Source organism: Pongo pygmaeus, chromosome 3 (assembly GCF_028885625.2).
Source record: "Pongo pygmaeus isolate AG05252 chromosome 3, NHGRI_mPonPyg2-v2.0_pri, whole genome shotgun sequence".
In the NCBI taxonomy this organism is placed as follows: Eukaryota; Metazoa; Chordata; class Mammalia; order Primates; family Hominidae; genus Pongo; species Pongo pygmaeus.
The window spans coordinates 199,956,918-199,961,281 of NC_072376.2; positions in this window are offsets into that span (position 1 = coordinate 199,956,918).

The window sequence follows — 4,364 nt, forward strand, 5'->3', positions numbered from 1 at the left end:
CGCCCGCAGCTCGAACCCCGCACCACGGGCCGACAGCGCCCCGGTGCGGGAAGCCGGGCCCAGCCGCCGCGCCCTGCGGGCGGCGTGTCCCAGAGGCCTCTCCTCGTGGGCGCACGGCGAGGCCGTTCATTGTGTTTCTTCTCTGGGATGGGACTTTTCATCCAGCAGGGCCAGGCTGCCTGGGCTCAAATGCGAAATGGGATTGGGGCGAGTTCCCCAGCTGTGTGCCCCACCGCCCTTATCTTCCATATCTGCAAAATGGGAATAAAATGCTATCTCACCTGTTGCCTCATAATTAGTAAAATATGAAAAAACCAAGGACTGTCTTCCGTTGTGTATTGCACCGCTTAAGATGGTGCTAGATGTTTCCGATAATAAAATGACATTGTCAAAGAAAAAAGTAAAAATCAATATTTGCAGATGATAAAAATGTATGTGCTTTTGTAAGTACCAGTAAAAATGAGAAAGAAAGCACACTTAGATGGATCGGATACATGACAGCAGTGTAAAAGTGCTAGGAAATGGCCTAACCAGTTGTGTGCAGTGGGGAAAAAACTTCATGAAAACCATGAATGGAAATTTAAATAAACGGAGAGACATACAGTGTTCCTAGATTCAAAGCTTGAAATTTTCATTTTCCTCATATACTTTATGCCAGCCCAAGAAAAATATCAAATAACCTAAAGTTCCTTTCAAAGAGTAAAAAGAAAGTGTAGGAAAACGATTTAAATAAGATGAACAGGAGAGAAGTATGACCTACCAGTATCAAAATGTTCATTAAAAATTACAATAAGTGGCCGGGCGCGGTGGCTCACGCCTGTAATCCCAGCACTTTGGGAGGCCGAGGTGGGCGGATTACTTGAGGTCAGGATTTCAAGACCAGCCTGGCCAACATGGTGAAACCCCCCTCTCTACTAAAAATACAAAAATTAGCCTGGCATGGTGGCACATGCCTATAATCCCAGCTACTCGGGAGGCTGAGGCAGGAGAATTGCTTGAGCCCGGGAGGCAGAGATTGCAGTGAGCCGAGATCGTGCCACTGCACTCCAGCCTGGCCGACAGAGCAAGATTATGTCTCAAAAAAAAAAAAAAAATTACAATAAGTATGCCAGGCACGGCTGCTCACGCCTGTAATCCTAGCACTTTGGGAAGCCAAAGTGGGAGCATCTCTTTAGCTCAGAAGTTTGAGGCTCAGTGAGTTATGAGTGCACCAGTGCACTCTAGCCTGGTGACAGAGCAAAAACTTGTCAAAAAAAAAAAAAAAAAAAAAAAGTCTAGGCGCGGTGGCTCACCCCTGTAATCCTAGCACTTTGGGAGACTGAGGTGGGCAAATCACCTGAGGTCAGGAGTTTGAGGCTGGCCTGGCCAACATAGTGAAACCTCGTTTCTACTAAAAATACAAAAATTAGCCAGGTGAGGTGGGCGCCTATAGTCCCAGCTACTCGGGAGGCTGAGGCAGGAGAATCACTTGAACCCGGGAGGCAGAAGTTGCAGTGAGCCGAGATCGCGCCACTGTGCTCCAACTTGGGCAAAAAGAGTAAGCCTCCGTTTCAAAAAAATAAAAATAAAATAAAAAATAAATGAATAAATAAAACATTATTGAGTTCATAAACAATTTGAAAAAGCATATAAAATAAAGATTTTTATAAAGTTAACAGTTAAATCAGTAGGGCTGGGATAGATCACGAAAACAAAAATGCATTTAAAGAAAATGTAGGTAAATATTCATATCACTTGAGGTGGAGAAGCACTCTGTAAGCCTGGAAAAAGACAGGCAGGAAATAATCCTAACCATAGAACAGGTAGCAGCTGCCATGGACAGCGTGTGTCACTTCCCATCTCTGGCACCCGTATCTTACAACCATTGTTTGCACAATGTGTTGACAATTCCACAAGGTCTGGCACTGCTGCGACCATTTTACGGACGAGAAACCTCTGGTGCTGAGAGGTTAAGCAATGTACCAAAGTCACGCAGCTAGTAATAAGTAGAGGCAGAATTGGAACTCTGGTCTCTCTGACTGCCAAGCAAGGAGCCTCATTACTAAGTGATAGTGTTTCTCGGTCGTGATAGATTTGACTACAGAAAAGTTAAAAGTCCTATATTCAAAAAATACCACACACAAATGAAAGCTAGAGAAATTGGGGAAATGATTTGTGACATATCTAAGAGACAAAGTCTTAATGGTCTTCATTATTGTTATGGTTTCAGTATGTCCCCAGAATTTATGTGTGGAAAATTTGGTCCCCAGGGGAAGGCGGGGCCTTCAAGAGGCGATCAGGTCAAGAGGGTTATGACACTCTGTCTGACTGGGTTAATTCTGCAGGCGTGAGTCAGTTCTTGGTCTCCTGGGACTGGATTAGTTACAGTGAGAGTAGGTTGTTAAAAAATTACCACTCCAGCCTGGGCGACAGAGAGAGACTCTGCTTCAGAAAAAAAAAAAAAAAAATTATCCAGTCCCAGGTATTGCAATATTCTTTAATAGTGATGGAAAACAGACTAAGACAATTATATAAAGAGCTAAGGAAAAAAAAAAATAGAAATATATTTAAAGGTCATAATTAGACAAAAACTAAAAATGTATGTGTAACCTCTTTTAGCAAAAAAGTTAAAAAAAAAAAGCTTCCATTCCAGTGATCACTTTAGAAAACATTAAATATTGGTAGTACCAAGTGTGGTTTGAAACACATGGAGAAAAAGCATTCCTGTGCACCAGATATGAATGTCTTCAAACTGCATACATGGTGCTAGTCGTTTTACTAACAGAAAACAATTGAACAGTGTCCACATATGTCAGGACACACAGTTATTTCTCCCTGCATTGTTTGTCACAGGTAAAACTCCTATACTTGGGGTTTTGATACACAAATTTGTGAAATCAACGATGAAATACAAAGGCATGGATGGCTAACTCTCCGCCAAAAGGGGTGGCATACATAATGGTGGGGTGCACATAACAACATTCATGATCTTTCTTCCCTGGGGAATGAGAAAGGTGAAGCTGGGAAACCATGAGCACTGAAAATGATGGCGAAATCCCAGAAAACAAAGACCCAGAGAGGGAATGCCCAGATTCTGACTGCCAGCATCCCTGAACCCAGCACGTGAGGAATAGACCCAAAGGAAGCAACTGGAGCAAAAGTCCTGAACTGAGGCTGGAGCTGCCACACAAGAAAACAGTTCCAGTTGCAGCCTAGCCAAGAACACTGCCTACTGAGACAAAGAAAACTCAACAGAGAAAAATAATAGCATCTAGAATACCCACAGTGTAAGATTCATATGTCCATGGTACAATTCAAAATTATTTAACATATGAAAATATTGTCTGTCTATCTATCTATCTATCTATCTATCTATCTATCTAAACACATTCTTTAAGATACAATAAGATCAATCAAGTCCAGTCCCTAAATGAACCAAATGTTGTAACTAACAATCTCAGCAAAGAAATAGGAACTCCCACGAAAGAAATAAAAACAGTAAAAAAGAACGAAGGGGAAATTCTAGAACTGAAAAATACAATTTCTGAAATTAATTCTTTACTCAATGGACTTACTAGCCAAATGGACATGACAGAGTAAGTATACTTAAAGATAAACCAACAGAAATTGTCCAACACAGAGAAACACAAAGAAAAGATATATTTTAAAATGAACAAAGCTTACAATTCTTATAGATTATATTAATTAGAATACTAGCTGTAGAAATAAAATGGTGCAGAAAAAATATTAGAAGACATCATGATTGAAATTTTCCTGAATTTTAGGAAAGACATAAATTTGCACATGCAGAATGAACACTAAGCAGAATAAACAAAAACAAGCGTACTAAGGCACAGCATAGTCAAACTGCTAAAAGCCAAAGATAAAAAGCAATTAAAGTCAAGTTACATATTACGTACTGGTGAGCAATTAATCCAACTAACGGCTGATTTCTCATCAGAAACTGTGCTAATTTTCTATTACTGTCATAACAAATTACCTTAATTAAATTAATTTGGAGACTTAAAACAACATCCATGTATTATGTCACAGTTAAATAGACCAGAAGTCCAGGTACGAAGTGGCTCAGCTGAGCCCTGTGCTTAGGGTCTTATGAGGATAAAACCACAAAGAAGTAGAGCTGTTTCTTTCTGGAGGTTCTAAGGGTAAATCCACTTCTGAGCTCATTCAAGTTGCTGGCAGAATCCAGTTTCATATGGTTGTAAGGTTGAGGCCATTCTCAGCTTCTAGAGGTTGGCTGCATTCCTTGATTCATGGTCCCTTCTCTCATCTTCAAAGCCAACAATGGTGGGCAGAGTCCCACTCACACTTCAAATTTCTCTAACTTTATCTTCTGCTTCATCTGCCCTGGAGAAAGTTCTCTA